At 38.2% G+C, this 24,504-nt stretch overlaps 1 protein-coding gene across 11 annotated transcripts in view; it reads right to left on the bottom strand.

Annotated features, from left to right (window-relative positions):
* The window catches only part of TDRD15 (tudor domain containing 15), a 125,566-nt gene that overhangs the window by 23,101 nt on the left and 77,961 nt on the right, over positions 1-24,504 (bottom strand). Inside the window, exons 11-19 of one of the 11 annotated variants that reach the window (XR_013948616.1) lie at positions 23,284-23,483; positions 22,251-22,329; positions 19,824-20,010; positions 17,757-17,833; positions 12,280-12,459; positions 10,585-10,697; positions 7,673-8,051; positions 5,887-5,978; positions 427-5,750 (exon numbers count right to left, since the gene is read on the bottom strand). The gene's annotated coding sequence lies outside the window, so the exon portion shown is untranslated. The other 10 variants (XR_013948617.1, XR_013948615.1, XR_013948618.1 and 7 more) reach the window with 10 other exon arrangements.

Here is a 24,504-nt window from a genome sequence, read left to right as displayed (position 1 = left end):
CCCACCCTTCCACAAATAGAACTCTTTACCCCATAATGTGGTGATCTTTCTTTTTCTAATTGCTTCTTACAGATTTTTAAAAGGCACTTTAGTCCTTAAGTGTAAAATTTGCATTCAAACTACTGTACAAGGAAATACTAACAATGATTTTGAAGTAATTCCTTCTAACAAAGAGCACAGACTTCTGATCACACACCATCGGAGAAGATGGAAGTGTACATGAAGCATTTTTCTTATCTCATTAGCAGCCATTAGAAACCCACAGGGGGAACATAATGACCAGTGGAAAAAGGGCAGAGCAGACTTCAGTGAACAAAACAGATGTTTAGTGCATATAGATATTATCCAACACTAGCATCAAACTAGTGAGTTTGGCCATTTAGGACATCTCCTAGGAAACCATCAGATAACATTAAAAGATATTGACTAACATAAAAAGAGCTGCAGGGGAAACGGTGTATATTTGATAGAAATGGGATGTGCTTCTAAATGCAGCAGTTCTAATTTCTGCCAAGGAGAAAAAAAAAAAAAAAAGGATGATTTTGCTAGATGCATATTGTGGCTTTGGTTAAAAGGCTTAAAATTTGCTGTACATTTCTGTATCTTGACATTGCAGTCTTTAACTAAGCAGCATATAAAATGCACTGCAAAAGCACATCTCAAAGAGAAAGCATATAAAAAGATATCTCTTAAATACATTGCAACTTGTACAGCACATAAACTTGTTTTGTTGTTCTTGTTAGTTATTATTTTCTTTTCCCTGCCAGTGTTTTCTGGCTGAGTTTTCCACATAGTCTGAGGGTTGTAAAACTGGCAATGGTATTGGGCACTTCATTTCCTTTAACATCCTTTGAGAAAACCTTCTTTTCCACATTACCCCAGAAAACATTTTAACTGACCAGGACCAACTGGTACTATGTCCATCATTCCATGTAAAGTATTCTTACTCATATCTACAACATTTAACCTCTGCATTTTGCCCAGGAAGACATTTGATTCAATAATATATTTTCATTTCTTTTATCCAATGTTGTGGCTGATCAACAATGTTTATTGGCTGATAGTTTCTTTTTAGAGGTGCTAAGGATAACTTTTCCACTGTGATTACTGTTTTGCCCTCTCTACAATCAGCATGCGGAAAGGTTAGTTCAGAATTTGGCTAATGAGAACTTTGTTGATCTGTTCAAGTTGGCTGCTATGCCTTTTGGGCATGACCAATCAGAGCATGAAGTGTCGGGAGATTTGCTGTCTCTCTCTAGCCTTGGCTAGTGACTTCTTGCGGTCTACCAGACCAGCATCAATATTCTGTGCCCAGCTCTTTCTATCTGTGGCAAGGGATAGAGGCACATATTCACCTCTAGATAAATCCCAAACTGTTCATGCACATTGTGTTCTTTCTTCAGTTTGGTACATTTGCTTAATGTGTTCAGGTCAAGTCGTATCAACAGTTTAGCGGAATTCATAAAACTATGGGGAAGGATATAATTTAAATTCAGGAATAGAACATGAAGAAGGGAAACACTTCATGAACACTAGTATTATTTTTTTTCTGAATTGAGACTAATCTAACATACACACAGTTCCCTACAGTACAGCTGTAGCAGATCAATTACGGCAGTTTTAAAGGCAACTAGTCCAGCCCATACATGCCATGGAGTTAAAGCCTTCCAGAGAGTTGGGGAGAATTGAAGAGAAGATAATGGATCTATTTCTTAAAAGATCTATCCTTTTAATCCTGTAAACCATATGGCTATCCCAGCTTTCCATAGCTTCTCTTTAATACGCTTGTATATATCCCATGTTTTTCTGGGAAACTATGCATGTTAGTATGCAGACTATCAGCATGGCACCAACACACTGCTTAGGTGGGATACACCAACTCTGCTTTGGGAGGTGATTGTCATCTGGCCAGAGATTTTTGAAAGGACAAACGTCTGTCGTCTTCTAATTTGACCTAACAGACTCTGTTTATATAACAGACAAGCTATCAGAAAAAAAAACCCCTTCTCTGAACTATAAACCTAGGTGAACTTCTTTTGATGTTTGCATTTTATTTTTCAGATGGAGCACTGCCAAATAACAGCTGCATAGACAGTTAAGCTTGATCATTTACAGAACTGCGAAGGGTTTGATTGATCAGCTTAGATGTCAGCAATTTTGTAATATGCTTGGGCACCAAAGGAGCAGAGCAGGTTGGGAAATGCAAAGGGGAAAAAATATTGTGTATTCTGATTGTGTCCTTCACACAAAATTACAAGCATTTTCAGCAACAAAGTAATTCACTTGATCCAATAGACTGCCTGCAAGTTCGGGACAATAAAACTGAAGAACATCTTTAACTGACAATTTAAGTTCAAATCATTTTTGACTGGCAAGGTGTGGTATCATCCAGAAGAATTGATGCTATGGTAGTAGCTCCAAATTACGGGGTTATAGTGTGTCTACTAAACATGCGGCTCTTATCAGGGGAGATAAGGGGAGTGATAGGAAAGAAATGGATAGCAATAAATGCTTTCTGTAAGCTCTACAGTTAATTAAGGATAAGAATTTGTATACATATTTATACTTCAGTAGAACTCAGAATAAAAATTAAAATGGAAGATCTTGACTGACACTAAGTACATATTGTAATTCTCCTTTCAGCACCATTTTCCTATTCAGTCCTCTGTATGTTGCTTTTTTTTTTGTTTGTTTGTTTTAAGAGAGGTCTGTTGAAAAAAATGCATCTCCCTGTCAGCAAAGGAAATCTGAAACAATGTGGTTTTCTGAAAATGGTGGTTTACTGAAATTATATGTTTGTGTTAAGCCAACCCATTCCACCCCCTACCCCAAAATAATTCAAGGCAGGTTGTTGTGTCAGCAGTTGTCACTCTTTGTTAGTAAGCGTTAGGGCTGAGATAACCACTAATGTCCTTCTCTCAGCTCATGGGTATAAAGGGCATTAAAAGCATAGACAAAAACTGCGTGTTTTGAAACTAAAAAAGTAAAACCCTCTCCTAGGCTTTCAGTTAACAGTAGAACTGTTAGCACATTTTGTAATGAGCTTCTCACCCCAACAGATCTAAACAATATTCCAATATCTGCAACCTAGAAATCCACCCAATTGTAAGAGTTCATTAAATATTACAATAAACAAAGCAAAACAAACTACACTGAAAAATCCCAAGTAGTTTAAGGGAGAATGGTCCACTAATACCAGAATGTACATCTAACAAGTTAGAAGCATTTGAGATTAAAAATCCCTGACTCAAAATGGATGGGTGAAAAGCTAGACCTAAGTAGATCCTGGTTAGTCCACCTAGAAACTATCTTTTAACATTTTCAAGAAGAGGTTTTGTGGACTAAAATCCTAGGGACTAAACACACAGCCCCTAGAATTACTGCTTCATATCACAAAACCGGCCTTAACAGATAATCTTTACTCACTGGGACTTTCATATCAACACAAATAGACCCAACTATCCCCACTGGATCAGCAGGAATGCCACACTGATACAAACAGGAATCCATTCTGTCTTACAACCTGAGAGCACTGATATTGGCTCTTCCCCAATTACTATCAGAATGATTGTATTGCTTCTCCAAATGATGTGTCTGTTTTGTCAGAGAGAAGGAAAGTTTCACAATGACCGTCTCAGGATTCAATATTAGAACTATCTGTCACTTCTATTTAACTGAATATCCTTTAAAAAGGGACCCATATAAATGTTGATTAATTAGCTTAATGCTCTTATACTACTCAGTGTTTTGTTCTTAATCCTTCTTTTGTGCACTCTTTAATTATGCAGTTGCTATTTTAGAAAATGTATTTCTTTTCTTTAGTACATAGTTTCTTGTGTCTGTGCAAAATACTGTGGTTGAAAGACCGCTCTCTAGAAATCCCTAATCACGTTTAACAGTTTAATGTTGCACAGTAACAAGGTTGTGTTAAAGCAATTGACCCTTTGGATCAGCTGATTCAATGGAAATTAGAACAGCACTTCTTCACTCCTCCCTCCCACATACCTCACCGAAGTACAGCCGCCTCAGATGCAGGCACCTATTCTGGATAGTTGGGACCCTTCTACAGTGAATAACAAGAAATAGGCACAATTTATCTTACAATAGTTATCTCAGGATAGGGTCGATTGCCCTCTGCACTGCCTGCATCTCTCCATTGACTTTACAAAAAGCTTAAAAGAATTCGCTTAGAGAAGACATCTAACTTTTAGATGGATAATGTTAATCGAGATGAATCCTTGCTAGATGTCAGTATATGATTGCTGCAATGCTGGCTGTCGTATCAGAAATGCCACCTCCATGTCCATTGTTATAGATGACTGACTGTAAAGCGCAGATCAAAAGATACAGTAGATTGGGATGAGTTTCTTTTGTAATGCGGATTCGCCTGAAATATATTGTGATTGCTTTATCTATACAAGTAGTGTTAGAGATGCACTTGTGCGCTGTTAACAGGAGCAGAATGTTCCTTAAAAATACATCTATTCAGTGTTCAGCATCTTCTTCACTGTGTTCCAGAACTTGGCATTTTTACCGTATTAATGTTTTAACCATGATATTTTAATATTTTGTCCCGGATATTTCTTCTCATAAACAAACTACCAGCCAAATACTTCCTGGCTTATTGTACCAGTGTTTGACTATGTCTGGCTTTCAATCACAACTTCACCATGTCTCTGAAAACACCCTTGGTCTTCTGGGTAACATAAGCCCTGTGGCAGGCTAACCTATTCAGGGAAAAGGTCGACAAACTGTCGGAGCAACGCACGAAGAAAGCAAAACGCGCCGCACAGCTGAGAGCTGTGAAGTTGCCGGGAGGCTGGGGAGTGGATGCGAAGAAACTCCCTGCCTTCCACACCGCGCTGTGCTTAGGTCTCTGGATTTTTAAACCTTCAGACTTCCAGGCACTCTCCTCACTTTAAATAGCAAACAAGAATCAATTTAACTGTCAGCTGGAAAAAGCATTCAATATGTGAGACAAATGGGGATCTGGATTGGGGCCTGGGGGTAGGAGGCAGTTGACTGAGACAACTTCAGAAGACAACTGCATAAATAATGCCAAGCTTTTTTCCCTACCATATTTCTAGGCTTCCCAAAGAAGTTGTCAAGATAAGTTTGACAGTAATCACAAGGCTAGGCCTACACAGGTCTGCCAGGGAGTGAAAAACTGAGAGATGTTAACACTTAAGAACACTGGAAGAGGACAACCCTGCCATGTTTAAGTGGTCTAATAGGTCTCTCCCACAGTTGGCTCATGCCGAAGGAAAATCCTGCTCTGCAGTAATCTGGGCTCCACGAACCAGATTCTGATTGCTGTAAATCCCTCCAGCTCCAGCGAGACCTCCACAACAGCCAACCCCCAGCAGTACAACAGGAATACAGAAACTGTCAGAAGGCCCGTTTTGACGGCCAGCACTTGATCCTCTGACACAACCTAGTTGTAAGTTATACAGGAATTTCATAGTGTTTAATAGTAATGTGCACAAGGTAAAAACTTTAAAGTCATTAACAGTATAATTTATTAGTTAAGTTGTGCCAATGTCTATCAATCAGACTTTAAGGTTGGTTCCAGGGAGGTTTTTGATCTTCTTCATATTGCTTTGCTTTTCTTCTTCCATGGCAGCATTAGCAGGCGACAGTTACATTATATATCTACTCAGTGCTCTGGTGAGAGACCATTATGTTCACAGATCATTACTGACATCCTGACATTTGTCATCTCCTTTCATAGCAGTTAAATCTTGCTTTATCTGTAAATGTCACCACGTCATTTATTCATGAAAAGGGGTCACATTCCCAAAATAGTACACTCAGCTTTTAAAAGCAAAGTTGGTTTTATTCACTGTGGTAATCCTTGGACAAACTTCACTGCTGCTAAGTACTTACTTTTTTTTCCTGTGTAGTTGTTTACATCTCCACATACAGATTTCAGGTTTACTTTTTTTTGAAAATAAAATCCTAACAGGAAGCAAAATGACCTAGATGAGAAAGGAAAAAAAAAAAAAAAAAAAGGTGTTTATTCTTTCAGATTTCTGTATTTAATCCACGTGGATTTATCAGCATGGAATGTACTGTTGCAAAGTATAATTTTAATTTGACATCATACTGGCTGAAAACCCACTGGTTGACTATTTTTACTAAGGCTTTGGTATGTAGTTCTCAGCTGGACTGTATTTCAACTTCACAGAAATGTAGTTTAAATAATCCTTGATAATAATACTTTTTCTTTCTCCTCTTCAAAGGTCTTAAAAGTTTAATTAATAAAAGTCTAGGCCCACCCTGTGAGATGCATGGATGTTATCATCTGAAAAGTAGGGAAAAGCAACAGAAGCTGAGGCAAGCAGGACATAGGAAGGACTCTTACCATGCTCTTGGAAGAATTAGTCCCACATGCTGTGTTTGAATTTAGGAGGGAAGAGGCTCCTTCTTGCATAGTTTATGTACCAACATACATGTTGATAGTGTATGACTTACTTTATCAGATAAGCTTATATCTTGTTTCCCTTTTTCACTTGTTCAGACCCGAACATTTTAGGGAATCATTGAATCATTAAGGTTAGAAAAGACCTCCAAGATCATCTGGTCCAACCATCCTCCTATCACCAATATCACCCACTAAACCATGTCCCTAAGCACGAAAGTTGCTCAATTGTATATCTTAAGGTTGGCGTGTTTTCCTGATATTTGTGGATTTCCCTTTCGAGTTCTTGTTCATTTTTCTATTGAACCCATCTTAACAGCCAGGCAAGTAATCTGGAACTCCACCTTGCTCATTGTAGCACTAACATTATTTCTTGAAAAAAAAAACAATGGGCTGTGGCCAGATTTTAAAGCCAGATTCTAAGGTAACATGAATTATCTCAACAGTTGGGATTCAGATCCTTGGATCAGAGTAACACCAAGGCATATATATGCATATATATATATACATATATATATATGCATATACACATCTGCTCTTATATATGAGTATTTATATATGCATACATATATAGCTTATCTAGTCATCTGCCATCTTGAGCTTTTCTATACTGATAAAAAAGTAGCAGTTCACTTCTCTACAGTAATTTCCAAATCATTTTACAAGCTGTATGAAGTATATACAGCAATTACTTTTCACACCACTCACAGCAGCTGCTTTATGAGCTCAGCAATGCTATACAATAGCTGAAGGTAGAAAACAATAAAAACTGAGGCCTGAGTTTACCAGGGGGCTAAAAGGGCTGCAGCTTCTCCATTAATGTTGCCCCCTGAAGCATATAATCAACAGCTGGATCCATTTCTGAAACTGTCACTTCTCTTTGAAAACAAAGAGAATAATTTAAGTAAACCAAATGGTATCATAGAATCGCAGAATCATTCAGGTTGGGAGGGACCTCTGGAGGTCATCCAGTCCAACTGGGCACTGAAGGAAGAGCCACAGTAGAGCAGGTGACAGGCCTTTGCCCAGCTGAGTTTTGAGTGTCTATAGAGAGCACCAACAGCCTCTGTTCCAGTTTTTTACAGCCCCTGTAGTCAGGAAATTATTCCCAGTATCTAAACTGGAAGTCCAGTGCTCCAGCTTTTGATTTTTACTTATCATATCACCAGGCATCTCAGAGGATACCCCAGAATCTTTTCTGGGGCCTGAACAGGCCCGTCTCCCTCAGCCTCTCTTTGCTCCTCAGCCTACCTTGTGCTCCAGCTTCCTGACCAACTTGGTGTCCTCTGCTGGACTCTCTCCAGTTTGTCAATGTCTTTCTTGTACTGGGACAATCCAAAAATGCAGGTGTAGATGCAGTCTGGGTTGCAGTCTTACATGTGACAAATCAAGGGAAGAATCATCTCTCTCAAACTTCCCTGCACTGCTGAGGTGTAAGCCTGGTCCTCCAGGTGTCACTGGTGAAACTCCTGTGCATTTCCTCCAAGTGCTTCAGGTTGCCATAGTTTCTGCTTCAAGTTTTCAGTGTCTCTTTTTCTGCCAATTTTCCTGCCACTTTTTTTCCCCAGCATGTCTTTACGACTTCCAGTTATGTGATTTTTGAGACCAGCTGGAACATAAATGCTCAGAGCTGACGAATAAATAAAATGGTTGCTTTCAAAAAGTTAGCAGACTAAATTCTATTCTCTGCCAGCTATCTGTTGAAGTCAGGGTCATTACATCTACTTAAACCAGCTGAGAATTTCATCAAGTATTTGACCACAGCTTCAGATCACCCCAGGTGAGGGACCAGTGTTCCTGTGGAAATCTGTAGTATTCCAATTATGCTGAGTCTTAAATTTAGACACACACTTACTTTTTAACAGTATTGAACAAATTGCATTTTCCAAAAAAATAACAACCTCTCTTCCCTACTGAAGCCTGGATCCTGACATTTGTCTCTAGTGTACTTTTTGCCAAGGAACCAACAAAGGAGGTCACATAATAAACCTTTATTTGTAACTATTATATCTGAAAGACTTCACTATCGATATAAGGGAAAAAGAAAGTGTTATTGTATATTTTTATCGGATTTATGAAGAATAAAATATCTGTAAAACTTCCTGAAAATAGCCTTGCTGAATGTTCTAAGGAACCTCTACTTAATGCTGGGCTAGGCTTCAGGGGAAACCTCTTCCTTTTAGCATCTCCACTGAGCATATTCTGCATGAAAAGAGATTTAATCTCAAGAAGCATATACAACTTTTTCCTCTTGAGATTAAGGGTAACATGTTGTTTTAAGATTTCACTACAGTAAGGCAGAGTAAGTAGTGATAATCAAAAGGAGAGGAATTAGAGCTCTGAAAGTTTATTTTGCTGTTGGTGTACTTCATCATGCGAAAAACTTAATGGATGTAATTCTGGTTTCATGCAAGCCACTGGGAGTTTTGTCACAGGCTTGAGCGATGTCAGGAACGGACACCATTTCTCAGACTGACAGTAGATTTTTTACATATCATGTAGTATTCTTGGTGTGAACTAAAAGATCCTACAATTAACTTCATTTTAGTTTGCATGAAGCCATATTTTTTCCTCTCTTTTGCTGTCTTCTGCTGGATTTTTGTACCTTTCTTAAATATACTGCAAAGTCACTGTGCAGGAAATATTTTTGTTTGAAGCATATTACTAATATCTCTTTGTGTGTGTATATGTGTGCAAATATGCATACACACACACGTACAAAGAATCTTTTATCAAACATTAAAATGATATTGTGGATATTAAAAGAATTCTGTTTTCTCTGCTCACCATGAAGCCTATTTTCTCCTGATAACTACAGCAAACTCTATTGACCTCTGGAGACTCGCACTTATATTGCATATTGCCTGTTAAAACGATTGGAAAAACATCTCCCCACTTAAGCGGGCGCTGCACTGGTTCATCTGAGATTTTGTTCCTGAATCCTTAAAATGAATTTTGAGATCAAATGCTGACAAGCAAAGTAATATATTTCTTACAGCCAGATTAAACTAGTAAAAATGATCCCCCCCCTTCCCCTACGAAGTGCTTTTAAAAAAAAAAAAAAAAAAAAGCTTTTATTTTCTCTCAGCACCTTTAATCTCTATTACTTTCAGAAATATCCTTCTTTATGTACTCATGCAAATCAAAATCATTGGCTTCAAACCTTCATCTGCTTTCCCAGTGTTATGCCTACCTTATGGAGTGTTTGTATTACTAGTTTCATCTACCCCACTGATCAATTGTTTGACCAAGCACCTCTCCAGCTTATGGTCTGAAAATGTTTGTTTAAATCAAATGCTGACCAGTGACAGGGCTGCTTGTTGAACAGTAGTGCCTATCATGTACGAAAATTGAATCACAATAAGAGATGCTGAAGCAGGGATAATCCACTTTTTTACTGGCATTTGGCTTATAGCTATGGCTCATATTTCATGCAAAAGCACGGCTCACAATGAAACTGAGAGAGTGGTAAGTGACAAATGGTGGAAAGACTACCTTCTGAATTCAAGGATAGGTAGATTTTTTTATGCCCTGGTTCACAAAGACGCTTGTACATGCTGCTGGCATTCTGGACAACGATTACACACTGGAATACACAAGGAGTGTAGGAAATTAGGGGAACATGTCACAAGACATAACTAATGATGGGTGGTCTCCTGCTGCATTACAGGCATTCAACAGTGGGTCTACATGGCAAGGCTCTGCATGGTTATAGCTTAAAGTGAGGTGTCTGTATGTGGGTAAGGATGTCCTGGGATCATCTGAAACATCCAGATGTCTCTGTAGACACCACGGAGCAGTTAGCCCCCTCAGATGTGGCTCACACCTGGGAGAGTTATCAAGCACTGGGATGCCAGAGCCAACCCACCGGCTCTGCCAGCAAGGAAGATATCTCAGGTCTGCCACTTGGCATCTCTGTGAGACTTGGATGCAGAACCTGAGCACACTTCTGAGCACAGGCCCGTAGCTCTTCCTCTGCCTTCTCAGTCATGAAAGGATTTGGCCTTCCATTACAAGGGCTAAGGAAACTGGGTTATCCCCAGCCTTTGGAAGAGCAAGCAGATAGTTCCCATGTTCCAAGAATATCTGGATATCTGGCAAAGAGTCTGCCTCTAAGATCTAGTCATGTGCATGAAGCCGAAAGGGTAGAAGCCAAGACTTACACAAGTTAGCAGGAGGAAAATCTTATGATGTCTTCTCCTTAGACTATCCAGTTGTCTGTCATTGTGAAAAATTAATGAATTCACTGTAGTCTTACTGTCATGTCCTTAAATCACTGCAAAACAGTTTTAGTAGAACTCAGTAAAATCAGATATCGCTTAACAAACGAGGCTCTAAAGAGACCCTAGCTGCATGAATGGCTATTTTCTGTATCACTCAGGAGACTGATTTCCCAAGCAGCAAGCAGAGTATATATGTGATCCTGCTGTGCACTCCCAGTGGTAGAGCTTTGGTTCTGTACGGCAGGGTTTCCCCCAGTTTGTAACAACTGGGACAAATTAGATGACAAGCGGCCTTGGAGAGGCTTTCCTGAATTATTCTACAGAATTTACACTTACATTTTGTTCAAGTGACACACTTGTTTTGTAAGTGTTTTGCTGATTCCCTAACTGTACCATAGACAGGAATCATTTTGGTCCACTATTGCTGCCAGTGGAAGACACAAGAATAGTACTATTGGTCTACAAAAGACATGAATTTCTGAAATGCTTCAGAAACAGCCCAATTTTCCCCAGATGAAATGTGTTCCAGGCATACCCCACCACTGAGTGAAACTCAATTTCCTTTTTCCCTCTATACAGAATATACAGTAGCATCAAAGGGACCCATTCCAGCTCATGGAGGAAAAATTATATGTATGTGTATATTAGAGAACTATACAGATAAAAGCCAGACTTTATACAAATGTAACACCTGTGGCTCACTCTCCCAGCTGAAGAGAGTGTGCATATGCTGAGGACTTTTGACCAGACATTTACACAGATAAAAGCATGAACAGCAAGCCTGTATGGTATTCTATTAGAAGTTTCTGTCTTAGTGCAATATGTTCAAGTAAAGAGAAGGCATTCCAAAATATATTTTATCTATTAAATAGACTTATGTAGGTAGGCTCCCATGGGTAAGTTTTATTCCACCTTCTGAGATGCACTATGGTCTTTATGCTAAATTTTGAATAGAAGGAATCTGATGTGGAATAAAAGATTTGAATAGTCCTAAGAATAGCAGAAGGGTGATGGGAGCAGCCATAAAGGTGACAAAAGGATTACTGGGTAATTTGCTTCACCACGCCTTTTACAAGCATATTTCTTAAACAACCCCCATGTACTCCTACTACCCCATGAAAAGGTGGCTGTCATTTTCCACAGTGCTTTACAAATGTGGCAGAATAAGAAAAGAACAGATATGCAATTATAACATACTGTATTTCAAGATGCTTTAACACAGGTAAATGCATGCCATAACTTACTGAATCCTAAATAACTCCCTTTTCTGATCCTCTGAGGATTACTGAAAATCCAAATAAACCATCTGGCTATTACACATTCATTTGCCTAGCAAGTATTTTGGATGCCCTCCCATTAATATGTCATTTGAAAGAATATTTAGTTCAGTGGGAGATGAAGCGTCACCACACAGGTCATGCCTAAATCAACAGAACAGCTTGTCTCTCTCATAGCCAATCTACATATAATTGATTTTCAGCATCCACATTCAGTGAAGGAAACTGTTTCTTTGAGAGATTTGAGTGCCACATTTCACAGCTCCCTACACACAGCTTTGGGTATCGTCCCTCTTGCGTCGCTAAAGCATCAGTGAAAAATTTTATACTACAGCATTTCCAGATGATGTTCTTTTACCTATTGCAGCTGGGCGAAAAGTCATAAAACAAAGTTAGGAAAGTGATAACTGAATTTATTAAAACCTGCTTTCAAGCTCTTCTTTTACACTGACTGTCACCCACACAGCATGATGTTCAGTGTTAGTGAAAGGTGTTAAGCAGACTCAGCTTACTCTTCTTCCTCTGCACTTTCTTGGTTCTGGGAACAAAGAAATTACCACATAAGTTGAACATATGAACAGACTTTTAACATTATCACCAGTCTGATGTAATTTCCATAATAGCAAATTGCCATATGATACCAGCCTAGGCCACAGCACTAGAGCTGAATTCCACAACATCAGTGTGTAATTTGGATTCCAGTCTGGTTATAAATCTTAGCACGTAGTTACTTCATTGCTAACAACGAGTCACACCACCTTGGTACAAACACCCACAAAACTGTGAAGTATCTGAAACAGACTGGGTAGAAACTTGTGGGGTTTTTTTTTTTGGATTTTTGAAGCTCTCCCACAGATAACGATGCAGATACACATACAGATCCTTGGAAACCGCCCTATTGTGAAATTGTCTTTCTGAGAGAGGAAGGTTGCATAGCTGTGATATTGCACCATGCTTGGGGAGAAGGGGCTCCTGCCTAATGTGAATTAGGGAGGCATCACTAGAGCACTTTTCCTTTGCCATTTTGCTAAACCCACACTTGAATCTAATCCAACTGCTAATGATGGCAATGGAAATCCTTCCTGTTTTTTTCAGCAACAACAGGACTATGTGACAAGTACTTTTCTTCCAAAGACCAAATGTTCTTGAAGAGCTTTGTAGTTGTTAATTTTTATTCTTATTATATTCGCTTTGGCATACGAACTGCATGGTTGAGTCTGGGGGGTAACACAGGAGGCAGGCACAAATGTCAGAATTCTTGAGCCATAGGAGATGAAAATGACAGAAATGTAATCTTAGCTACAAATTAGCAAGCCAGAAAGAAACTAAAAATGTTCATTTGTTCTTATCCTGTTATCCAACATTTCAATGAAGCAGTGACAGTCAGTACAGCTTATTTTTTTTAATTCTTGGGAGATAATTATTATTTTACCTGAAGAATCCATGAGTCATCTGAAAGGAGCATTGGCAGAAGGAAGCAAGCTTTGTGCTGTAAAATGCATTGCTACCAATGAATATATAATTTGTGCTTCAAGCCCACAGATAGTAAAAATACAAGTAAAACTCCAGAAAAACCAAAAAGAACTGCTATGAAATGTAAGATGGTTCTTCTCGTGAGTCCATTAATGGAACACGAAATGGAATGATGAAATATATTTCTCAATTTAATATTCATTTTTCTTGCCTTCTTTTCTTCTTCTTTATTCTTCTAGACACATTCATCATTTGCCAGGTCCTGCACTTGGGGCACAACAACCCCATGCAATGCTACAGGCTGAGGGAAGAGTGGCTGGAAAGCTGCCCAGTGGAAAGGGCCCTGGGATTGTTGGTCAATAGCCGGCTGAATATGGCCAGCAGTGTACTCAGGTGGCCAAGAAGGCCAAGGGCAACCTGGCCTGCATCAGAAATAGCATGGTCAGCAGGACCAGGGAAGTGATCATCCCCCTGTACTCTGCTCTGGTAAGGCTGCACCTCGAGTACTGTGGCCAGTTTTGGGCCCCTCACTACAAGAAGAACATCAAGGTGGTGGAGTGTGTCCAAAGAATGGCAATGAAGCTGGTGAAGGGTCAGAAAACAAGACACATGAGCAGTGGCTGAGGTAATAAGGGTTGTTTAGTCTGGAGAAAAGAAGGCTGATGGGAGACCTCATTGCTCGGTACAGCTAGCTGGAAGGAGGTTGCAGCAAGGAGGGTGTTGGTCTCTTTTCTCAGGTGATAGGACAAGTGATAGGACATGAGGAAACAGCCTCAAGTTGTGCAAGGAGAGGTTTAGATTGGACATTAAGAAGAATTTATTCACAGAAAGGGTGGTCAAGCTTTGGAATGGGCTGCCAAGGGAGGTGATAAAGTCCCTGTCCCTGGAGGTATTTAAGAGATGTGCGGATATGATACTAAGGGAAGTGATTTAGTGATGGGACTTCGTAAGTCAGGTTGAAGGTTGGACTTGATGATCTTAAAGGTCTTTTCAAACTTAGAGGATTCTATGGTTTTATGATCTTGCCATTTTCCGGTAAAATGTATTTAAGAATCCAGTAGATCCTGGCTTCTCAGCCATTCTCACATAAAATGATCTCCAGATGCAGAAGGAAAGCATGTTTAATGGATTTTTCCGTGGGACATTAAAGAGGGCTGACTCACACCACGTGAGGCATACATCAGTACATTGCAACATTTGGATTAGCACATCCAGATCTGAGTCCTGGGTTATGTATCCTGGACAGGTGATGAGCATTTGAAAAATGTGGGTTTGCCAGCCTGCTCAGTTCCCTAATACAATATCTGAAGTCATTACAATATTTATGTATATTTTAAATAAAAGCAAAAGACCGATTAAAATAAGACTCTGTAACTAAAACACAAAACCAGCACTGAAAATGACAGGTTATAAAAATCATAAGATTGGGTTAAAATAATTTAAATTTAAATGGCGTTATATTTCTACCTTGCCCTCTCTGTCTTTCTCTGCATCTCCATTCCACCCTCCTAAACATGTAGAACAACTTTAGTTCTTTAGTTTTATGTTTATGTTTCTCAAAATTTTGACATTATATTTCCCCCCTCCTTTTTTTTTCTTCTTGAGAAAATAAACATCACTGGACTCAATGGTATTGGCACCTTAATATTAAAATAATTCAATATATTTCATAATACACAGTAAAGAAAGCTCAAGAGATGGCAACTTTACAGAGAAGGAACTTAACAAACAGACAATTTCCTTCTATCTTTTCAAGATACTCATGCATTTTCCTCTTCCTCACTCTAGTTCCTTTTACCCTGCTCAAAAGTCTCTCTAAGCTCCTGGTTGACCCTGCTATGTCAAGAGTACACACTGTACTGCACACTTTGTTGTTGCTTTCTCTTCCCTGCATCAAGGAAAGAGTTGTTCTTCTTTGATCCTTTTCTTAGCTGCATGACTTCTAGTTCCATCTGTACTGTCTGCTGTTTATAAAATAATGTGGTTTTTTTTTTTTCTATTTCCTGACAAATAACCTCATTTTGATATTTCGTTCTTCATGCTGAATGTCCATATGCCTTATGTCTTTCATAACCGGGGGTTGGTTGGTTGTTTAGGTTGTAATTGAATGCCTAGCTTGAGACCAAAGGGTGAAATCCTATGTTGTTGAGGGCAATTTATCTGCATGAGTCCCATTACTGCGAATGGAAGGTAGGTGGCTAAATCCCAATACAGCTCACAAGAAATATATAGCTGACTCTCCATTCTTCAAAAATAATACACTGAATGGGTTATTAATTGCATAGTCCAATTTACTGGGACTGAAAGACAGACCTGTTTAATTTTGGAGGTTCCCATATGTGGGTTTACAATTAAAATGGCAATTTGCTGAAGATTATACAAAAGTTCAACAGTACATCAGAAATAAATATTCCTTGATAGTTTTATTGTTCTTTTATACTTAGAAGTAAGAACTTCAGTATTTGTACTGTTTGGATTGTTTGTCTGAATAGTGACAAATTCTTCATGCTGTGGTAGGAACTGGCACGCTGAAGAATACCAAGGACAAAATATCCGAGAACTTTTTTGTTGATTTACAGTGGCCAACAAGGCAAGCTTCAAAGAATGAAAAAATGAGCCTTGTATTTCTAAGGTGATTGCTTTTTACAGTCATTAATTATTGACTTGTCTATTTGCCATTTATGCATTGCCCTACCATAATGCTTACCTTTATATGTATCTTTTTATTGTATCATCTCAGTTTTTCAGTAACTTACATTCAGTTTTTCTCCTCTATTTTGTATTCCAAGAGTCACATCCCTATGCCAGATCATTAAGCTGTATGATCCATTCTTAATCCAACTGCTACATGGAGACACAGTACCAGCAAGAGTGCAGTCACATCCAGAGGATGCAACAGGTTGAAAAATGACCTTTCAGTCACACCATGTAGCACAATGAGGCCCAAAACACTTAAGTTGGGAGGGAGAAGCCACAAAGAACAGAACCAATAAGTAATTCATGAGGATCCATATAAAACAGGGGTCTGTTCTACTAAGCAAGTGGCAAGTTTTCAAGAGCCATGACTAGCTACCTAGTATATTTCTGTGTATGCAAATACTTCATAATTACATCCTATTAAATAATGATAAGGAATATGCTACATGGTCTCTGCTTTTGGCTGAACCAAATAGCTTTTCCCATTCTTGTGAAGCATATGGTTTCTGATGATTGGACTATCACCTGAACTCTTCATAGCATATTTTCTGTTTTAATTTTTTGTGATGCTAAGCAAAACCACTGAGTTACTCATCACAAGTGATGACCGACACTCCATCTGCATTGCAAATGTATGGGGATATCTATGAAAAAAGAGCTTTTTCACAGCTTCACGAGCAAGCTAAGAAGCGACTGAACAACTGGAGACATACAATAACAGAAGGCATGGGCAGCAGCCAGGACAGCATCTCCAGGCACTCCATATGTGGACTCTCTGTTGCCTACAGCAAATAAACTTCTGAAGCCAGCAGTGGTAGGAAAGCTGACAGAACGAATTAAAAAGTGGCAGCAGGGAGCCAAATACTGCTGTAACACAGGTACCAGGGAACTCCCCGAACTCTGGGTAGGACAGGCAGTAAGAGGGTTGCCAGTGGCAGAGAAAAGCAGTAGAGGACAAGGATGCACACACAAAAGCTACTTTCAAGGTCAAACAAGGAAGGAGTAGAGGACCGCTGTAATTACTACAACTGCCATTTCCAGGAAGCCATAAAGGAACAGTGTCCTTTGAGGTATAATGGAAATATGAATTCCTGCATGGAAGTAGATCTGGAACAGAGGGTTGCCATGAATGTATGAGGCTGGCTTATGGCAAACACTCAGGAGCTGTCAAAGAACTGCCAGAAAACACATGAAAGGTGAAATCCCCAGAGAGTGAATGACAAGTGGAAATGAGGCTCCAACCGGACAAAATACAAGTGTGTTAAATTTGCCCAGAAATTCCTGAAACTCACGTTAGGTGACGTTACTCATTTTCCAGTAAGGAAATACAAATGTTCTGAGCATGCTCCAGTCTTGTACAAATATTAAAAACTGATAGAAGAGGTGCTAATGCGTGACAGTCATGAATCATTATCAAAAATTCCAGCAGCGCAGAAGCAGCAAAATGCCTTGTTGTGCACCAGAAATGGCTTCCTGCGTGTAGTTTTCCTATACGTCACTCTTAACACCACTGTCTATTTTCTCATGTTTTATTATTTACCCTGTAAAGTGCAAATTTCTTCTTCTGTTCTGAAAGTCTTGTCACACGTATACAGACAGTGTAAGATAAAGTGATAGCTTTCTACACAGTTCTATTATAAGAACTTGAACATCAGCCCAAATTACCTGTCATCAGCTGTTCAAGTCTTCTTTCCATTACTGACAAAACAAATGAACAGCTGCTTGCTCCACAAACCTGTGTACTGAAAAAAAGAGGCACACTAATAAAAATGGCTGTAAACAGCAAGCAAAAAGTATATATAAAAGTTCTAGGCATAATACCAAGTGGGTTAAGGCCGCCTGCATTCCCAGCTAGACAAACAGCAGAGAGGCTCCTATGTGATGCTGTGTTATAAAATGGTCGCACTTACAAAAGCACTTCAGCAGCAGCTGCTGTATAAAGATGTAAAAAAAAAAACAACAAAAACTTCAGTTTTTGTGGATATAAGCCTGTGGTGATTTTTTTTTCTAAGTGCTGGAAAAAAAAAGTACACAAGTATCATGAAAATCACGTAATCATTATATACTAGGACATGAGTTTCTGTTTATTTAGGTTCATCTATACGTTCTTCAAAGTTCATTAAGTTTTCAAAAGAATATCATTGTATAGTTTTATTTCTTTTCTGTGTGCAATGTCAAGAAGTAAATGGCAAATGTGCTTTTCTAGCCAAGGAAATTTGTTGGTTAAAAAACTTAATATGCCCTTTCTCTCCTTCCCTTTCTAGTCTTCTCTTTCCAAATCTATTTTGCAAAAGAAAAAGAGGGAAGGGAGTAAAATTAAGAGGAAGTGTCAGGCAAATTATATATATATATATATGTATATATATTTCCGAAACTCGAAGAAACTAAACTGGAAATAAAGCATAATATAACTTTTTGATCCAAAATCAAATTAAAATGATTTTAACCAAACAGATGACAGTGGGAGAGGAAATTCTATATAATTATTCTTCTCTTTCCCTCTTTATCATCTTCCCCATTTTTCACCTTCCTTTTTGCCTTAGTTAATAATTTCTCCCAAGCCTCTTTGGAACTTGCAGCAACACTGACAAATATACAATGCTTCTCTTCTACCTTAGAAAAAAGATTTTGAAATTCATAGTTTTTAAAGCTAGAATGAATAATTGTAAGTATTCAGGCTGTTGCTTGGTGCATCCCAACCCACGGAAACTCACCAGGAATTTAACCAAGCTCATCTCTTCACTTTCCATAGTAGTGTATCATCTAGATATGCACTTATGGCAATGAGAAGACTCTATATCCTTAGATAAGCTTTTACAGTCACCAGCTGTAACAGTCACACAGCTACCTCCATTGTAAATACAGTGCACTTTAATTTCTGCACTGACGTCATGTTAGTTTAAGCTTTCAGCTGTTGGATGTTGTCTCTTTTTTTTTTTTTCTCTTTTTTTCTGGTAGATTAAAGAGCCTCCAACTATCAAATACTTATTTATTTATTTATTTATTTATTTTCCCACTTGTAATGACAGGTTACAACCTCTTAACCTTTCTGGACATACAAATTGATTGTGCTTCTTTAGTTCCACACCAGAAAGCACCTTTTCCAAACCCTGAAATGCTTCTATAGATCTTTTCCAAACTCTTTTCAAATTGTCAATACTCTTTTTGTAAGGCATTGGGTTGCTTTCATCTAATTTCAGTTTCACTAAGTTTCCCCACAGTTGATGGAGGGAAATTCAGCACCTTATGGTGATGTTTCACCTCACCCTAAGACAGGCATTTCAGCTAAGTCAGATGAAGCACACTGGAAGGTGCCTATTTTCTCTGCTGACTTTAAAAAGAATGAAGCTCTAACACAGGCATCTTAATTTTTGGATATCTTTAGTGAGGCACATGAATCCCACTCAGTGCGGGCACCAGGGGACAATCTGGCTGTCTAAACATAGATGTTCTATGCGATTCGAGACACCGCGCGTATCCCACCCGGCTGCTGGCTGCTCCAGACAGGCACCAAGCGACCATGGATGCTGGGTCACATTTGCCAGCCACACACACTGTCAGTGAAACTGTAAAATGTCTAGATATGTTCCATCAGGACAATCAGTCTATGAAATTATTTTGTGATCTCACCAAGACACAGGATCATTTGGAAAACAAACAAACAAACAAACAACAACAAAAAAAAAGCCACAACAACAAAACACACACACACACACACAGAAAACAACTTACTTTCCATAATGTCACATTGACTGGCATCGATCATACTTAAAATCTTAGTGCAATTCATCCAAGTTTTTTTTCTACGTAATGTTTGGGCTAACTAGCAAATTGTTTTCAAGGTCAGTGATCTTACTGTTATGTTGGGCAATGACTATTTCTTCACACTTCTGGAACTGTCTTAGAATATTTAGCTTTACTAAAAAAAAAAAAGAGGATTAGTACAGACAGCTCCACAGACAAGTAATATTCTTGACTGAGAATTATCTGTAAATTCAAAAATATTTGGTGTTGCTGTTTAGCACTCTTCCTCAGAAGTGAGAGAAAATAAAATATTTAAGTCTTCTTTTAGAAAACAGACATATTATTTAATCCTACATTTTTTCTACCAGGGTGCACAATTTTACTATCCATAGTTTTATAATACTCTGAGCATTTTACTCCTGCTTAAAGAATTTTTTGTTATCTTTCCCCTATTAACCATAGATTTTCAACTGATCCCTTTAGTTTTCTTTATCAGTTCTCTGCATTATCTAATACTGATTTTATTCATTGCTATCAGGCACCATTTTTTCCATTATTTTTTAATCACCAACTTCACCCCCCTCTTAGCCAGGATTGCTTTTTAACTGAAGAAAATACCTTTTGTCAGTGCAAAATTCTGTTTCTTCAGGTATCCAACACAACTTCGAAAAACTATTTTCACTTATCAGCTATAGTTCTTTTCTTAAATAATTTTTCATTCTGGTTTGGTGCTAGTAGGCTACCTTTTGGAGTGCCCATTTTATAATTAAGGAATGAGAAACCTTAAACTAAGGTGTGTGTGTGTATAATGTCAATCTTTTTTTTTTCTTTTTTTTTTTCTAAGCAGCCCACAAATCTTGTAATAAACCACAAATGTTTGACTTTTGGAGAATGGAAAAACAATCTTTTTTAATACTAAATTTTCTAATTAGAATTTTAATTCTAAATTAACGTGAAAATCTTTTGGCTCTTTGAATAGAGCTTTTCAGGGCTGCTAAATAAGATAAAGTAAGGATACTCTAAGATTCTGTAGTCATGCATGGGACCCATCTTACTAATTCCAGCTTTCTTAGACATCTGTGTTTGGATAGGATGAGTGGCACCCTAGAGGTATTTATCATTCCCTGTCAATTCCAGGAGTCTAGCCAATGACTTATAATAGGTGCCAAACTTGCAGATGATTAAAGTTACATAAGAATAATCCATCTTGTGTTGGGATCTCTCTAAATTATCTCCTTTTTAAAGAACCCCAAGTAATTCCTCATCCATTTCTTTACTACGTATCAGAGCACAGTCATGTTGAATGGATTGGTGATCAATGAGACTGACACTGTGAAGTGATCTGTGAACACAGCATGGGTGGCCATTAACATTAATTTAGACATCTAGTGCATTTGTAGAAAACTGGGATTAGGTGCCTGAATTACAATCTGAATCCCTCTAGATACCAGAAACTCTGAGAAATTATTAAACTAGGGATAAATTTTAAAATATGTAAACATACCCATGAGAATGTCTGCTGTTATTGGTTGAAACAGAGAAAATTACATAGAAATAAAAGAAGACATGTTCATCCAGTAAAAAGAGAAACCATGGGACCAAAACCTTAAACCAAACTGAAAACAAGCAGCAGAACACTGTGCAAACACATTCACATTGTATCACATAGCTACTTCTACTTCATTGCATCGCTACCTCAAAAGGAGGACAACAATGAAAAAAAATCAAGATAAAAAATCACATTACTGTCTTTCAAACTACCTCAGATATTAAGCCTTCTAGCTTGCCTAGAATTACTGTGTCCCTATTAATAACTGCTTAATCCTACAATATCCAGAGATGTTTCAGGAGCCATCAAATAGGGTAGATGAAAAGTAAAAAAGAACTAGTAATATTGTATTCACATTTTGGAAAATCCTTTAAATCCTTTTTTGTTGTTGTTGTTTTCTTTTACTTTTGGTTTTCTTCTCTACTAAAATTTTTTGTCCAGGACTATAGCTGGAAAAGTTTTCCAAAAAGGCAATCAGGTTCAATTTTTTTTGTTGTTTTTAAATTTTCAAAATCCGAGCAATTCTCAGCTTATGCTGTAGCTTTACCCTCAAAGGGACAATGGAGCAAGTTATGCTTGTTGTGTTAAAACAGTGGTTGTGATTAAGAAGACTTGTAAGTACAGAATATAGAACAGTCTTGGGAACAATAATCAGTTGAAGAATCTGTGATAAAGGAAATGACCGTGTCCCTGAAGCTCATCAATACAACATTCCTGTCCTTGATTCAAGTTTTCCTTAAGGAACTTTTAAAAAGTTTTTTCAACCATGTTATTTAGTGGCATAAGCTGGCAAGAAGTAGAAGTTGTTATTTTTATTTTTACAGCTCTGAGTAGAGCATTGAGAAAATGCAAAGGAAATTACACACCTTGCACAAAAGCAGTTGAAGCAATAATTGGTAGATTTTGATTCTTTGGATCTTCCACAGTGACAAGACCTCCTCTTGGCTACAGGCAGGAGAAAGCCATTGTGGGTTAGAGCAATACGACTGTACAGTTGCTCAGTGGAGTAATTAATCATTATGGCAGGGACACTTTACATAGATAACAAATTTTGCAATTTAAAATTACAAACCTGCCAACTGCCCTGTTTTTGACACTTCAAGTTAGAAATGGATCTTCAGAATAGAATGTAAAATTGAGCAATGTCTGAACATCCATTTTGTGATTAATTAAGAATTAGCAATATTTATTGTTCTGTCTGTTTATTTGTATTTCCGTTACCATGGCATTATTAGCAGCTTTCTTGAGGATTATAGCCCGACTATGCTAATGAAATGACAGAACAAAAGACAGTCCCTAGGTATTAAGAAGAGCTCAGCACCGCTATCCTTTGGGCCAGATAAATTGAAGGACTGCAGTAAAGGTAACGAAGCCTGGGAAACATCTATTGAGAACGTGTCCATAAATGTCACAGAGCAGGGATCTTTTCACAATAGTGCCACGACTGTACACAGCGAACCCTACAGTTGACTTGTTTTGAAAATGTGGTCCCTGTATTGATAATCAATATGTTCCATTGTGACAGAGCAGACATATAAATGAATGCTTTCAGTTTAGATTGGATTAAAGGAGGCTGCGGTAGCGAGTGGGCTGTGCAGCAAATGCTGCTGCTTTTCTAATTGAGCTACTTGCTTTTGAAAGAGTCAAAGATCTCCCTGGTGGACATAACATGGGGTGTGCTAGAAGGATAAGGTTAAAAGAAAGGAGGCTAGAGGAGTTCAAGGCACTGTTTATTATCCTGAACATTTCTGAATAAAGGGAGTGTTAGCTTTTCAGTGAAGAGAATGCAGCAGTCTCACTCTTGACTGTACTGATTTGTAAGAGTGTCTCTCCCCTTAATCTTATTCTTTTCTCTTTAATCTGTATGTTTTAGAAACGTTATCTCTTCTCTGACCCTACCTTTTGAGTTAATCCCTAGTGTCCCACGCCTCCATGCCTGTCTAGTCCTAAAAAGACGATCATCATTTCCAGTGGCTCCACAGGGAATAGGAATGTACAGCATTCATCCAAAGGTCTTTCCATTGCCACTTCAAAAACCCTGTGTTTTGTATCCACAACAAAATGGTTACCACTGACATGTGTTGGGCCTTCTGTGCTTCCTAAAAATTTTTTTGGGGTGGAGAGAAAGAGAGACAGAGGAAAACAGAAAGAGAGAAAGAAGGAAAGAAAGGAAGAAACGAAGGGATTTTATTATTATTATTATTATTATTATTTTACATTAGTGAACTGAGAAAATCAAATCAAATTAAGTTTCATTTATAAGAACATGTTTCCAGCAAAACTGAGAAAACTGGATGCAAAATACAATAAAGTTCTGGAGATTAAGGTTTCTTGCACTGAGGGTACAAGAGACACTGTTAAATAACCAGGGACTATGGTTACAGTCTCATTTCGAAAATACGCATGGGAAGTAAGCAGAAGTTTTGTGAAATGTCACAGTAACCCGAGAGAAGAATGATGGGCAGGAAATAATCAAAGAAGTTCTCTGCAAAACTGAATCAGACAGGCTTTTAGTTCAAGACTTGAAGTAGACTTGTGCTACAATTTTATCTGGTTCGTAAGAGAATTTGCTTATGTTCCTTATCTAGGCTTTTTCATAAGCAAATTAACAAGGGGATGGTTCTTCCCATTTTGTGCCTCTTTCTTAAGTTTTACAAGAAAGACTTTGCAGGACCAAATAGTAGAATGGATTGCCAGGGTGGCAGACAGTCTGAACTTTTCTTCTAAGCTAGGATCTTCTCAAAATGTTCTTTCAAAGAACTAACCAGGGTTCTTTACTTCCCTAAAAAAAAAAAAAAAGCATTGCATTAACATAACCACATTTTTCCGTAGCAGATTCATAAAGAAACTGGGGAATTTGGGTTCTAGGCCCATCAGACACAACTGTACAGTTGTTGTTTTTCTACTTGCATATGAAGGACATCTAATGTCTTTGATTCCATTATAAAGGAATGACAGAGATTCTTCTTGTGCAATTTCAAGCAATAACTGCAGCTGTTCCTTTTCTGGCCAGTGCAATGTCACACTCCCATTAGCTGTGTGATTTCTGGCACGTTGCATTGCATTGAAATCACAGAATCACAGAATCGTCTAGGTTGGAAGAGACCTCCAAGATCATCT

Source organism: Anser brachyrhynchus (genome assembly GCF_964034855.1).
Source record: "Anser brachyrhynchus genome assembly, chromosome: 3".
NCBI classification, from domain to species: Eukaryota; Metazoa; Chordata; class Aves; order Anseriformes; family Anatidae; genus Anser; species Anser brachyrhynchus.
Note: the sequence above shows the minus strand (reverse complement) of the source record. Positions and strands in the feature narration are given on the sequence as shown.